Below are 2,237 nucleotides of genomic sequence, written 5' to 3' on the forward strand. Positions count from 1 at the left end.
CAATAGGATTGTTAGTGACAAACATCCTTTACATTTGGCTTGACTTAGACATTTATGCACATCCTGATTGCTTGCAAACTCTCAGATTGGATTGACACCTCTTATACTACAATTGCATAAGGGGAATTGAAACACCTTGCTTTCACCATTGTTCATCATCATATCATTCATTCACATTCCATTTCACACACCAAGAAAGATACAAGTTTCAATATATTAGCATATCATCACCTCACAGTGCAAGTTCAAAGTGACGACATCACTTCCGTTCAGTTATGAGACATTCACCACTTGGCCAGACTGAAAAAAAACAAAAACGCCACCACCCTTGCTGCAGGACACCGCCATGGCTGATATGAGAGGTAAGATTTGAAGAAGAACCTAAACCCCACCACTGAAGCTTGTCGAAGAAAGATTCAGCCCTCACTGCTCTCTGAAGCCCCAAAGCACCGGTTTCGCCAGTGACAACCGCCAGCGACATCCAACCGCCACAAACCACCAGTGACAAAACAGAAAACTGATTCGCCACAGATCCACCCGACATGCCCAAGATCCGACGCTGTCTGCCAAGGTCTACATCAGAGCCTTCACCGACGACCTCCACCCAACGGATCTTCGCTTCAAACACCGAGGAATCGCCGGATCCACCACCTTCGAGAAGCATCCAAACCGACGGCGACACTATAGCAAGAAGCGGGAAACTGAAAAGGAACTACAAGGAGAAGAAAAACTAATCGGGACGGAGCCCTCTCCGGCACCGGAAGGACAACCGGAGAGGCGGATCGAAGCTGGCGGCGGCTCTCTCTCTCGCAGCAATTTTAGGGTTTGTAGTTACGAGAGATGACAAGCTTTAAGATGCGGACAAACCATCTTCTTCTCTAATGTTAGGTTTAAGTCAGCATGTGTACACTACAGAGAAACACGCCAAAAATAAAGTATTTGTTTTATTTAAATTATTTATTCTGGCTAATGTTGTGTGACTTGTGTTCAATTACGCCAGAAACTAGTTGGTCGGCTTTTTCTTGAGTACTTAAAACCATAGACACGAGTGTTTACATATTTAAAGCACAAGTACTTACATATTCAAAGCACACATTAATGTGAACTGAAATCAAACTTTTGTGTGTGTGTGTGTTGACCAGCGCCAAATTGCAAAAATCAATCGTAATTAATATGACTTCTATAAATTTCTGACCTCTCCTCCTTCAGAGACTACAACTACTCCTAGTACTCTTAATTTTTATGACATACTTTATTTTGTTTCCCTGGCTGACTACTTACCTTTATATTTACCTGTAAACCAAGTACAAAGATGTCAAATTTATCTCAAAGTGTTCCAAGTGTGAGTAGTGAATGACCAACAACAAATTTGTTTTCGTAAGCATCAACTAAGTTGCCTTGGTAAGCATCAACTAAGTTGCCTTAGTAGGCATCAACTAAGTTGCTTTGCTAACCATCAACTAAATTGCTTTGCTAAGCATCAACTAAGTTGCTTTGCTAAGCATCAACTTGAGTATTTTGAGCTCTGTTTACATGTTGAAAGTTGTATCATCTTTTATAGCAAGCTTGATCACATCTAATATGTATATTGTTAATTAAAGGATGGGACCATGGGGCTATACTGAACCGAATATATATGAAGAAAATAATAAGAACATATCAAAATTTAGAGAAAAAATGAGAGAAAAATCCACCTTCACAAATTTATTGTTTTTTTTTTTTGGGATATTAGCAAAACTAACAAAAAAAAACATAAATCAAGTGAGTGATCTCTTCAACCATCTAACCCTTATATGCTAATTAACTATAATATCCCATTTTTAAAATTCAAATCATATTGAAGTATTAAACACAGAAAAAAAAATATGTTTGACCAAAAAAAAAACAATTATTTGGATGAGACTAATTCAACATTTAAAATCACTTAAGATAATATTAATTTGGCCATGTTATCACTATTCTCTCTCTTCTTTAACTCTCTGGCCGCGGACATAGGCCTGCGATTTCGGTTTATTTGGATATTTTGGTTCGGTTTATTCGGTTTTTCGGTTATTTTAAAAATTGAAAGCTGTTCCGAATAAAACCGACTAAGATTTTGGTTCGGTTCAGTTTGAAAACGGTTATTTCGGTTTTTGCCATTTGGTTTACTAGTTTAGGGCTAAAGATGTTTTTGATTGTTGGGCTTGCAAAATAATGACCCATTAACACTACAAAAAAAAAAAAAAAAAAAAAAATTT

Source organism: Camelina sativa, chromosome 19, assembly GCF_000633955.1.
Source record: "Camelina sativa cultivar DH55 chromosome 19, Cs, whole genome shotgun sequence".
NCBI lineage: Eukaryota > Viridiplantae > Streptophyta > Magnoliopsida > Brassicales > Brassicaceae > Camelina > Camelina sativa.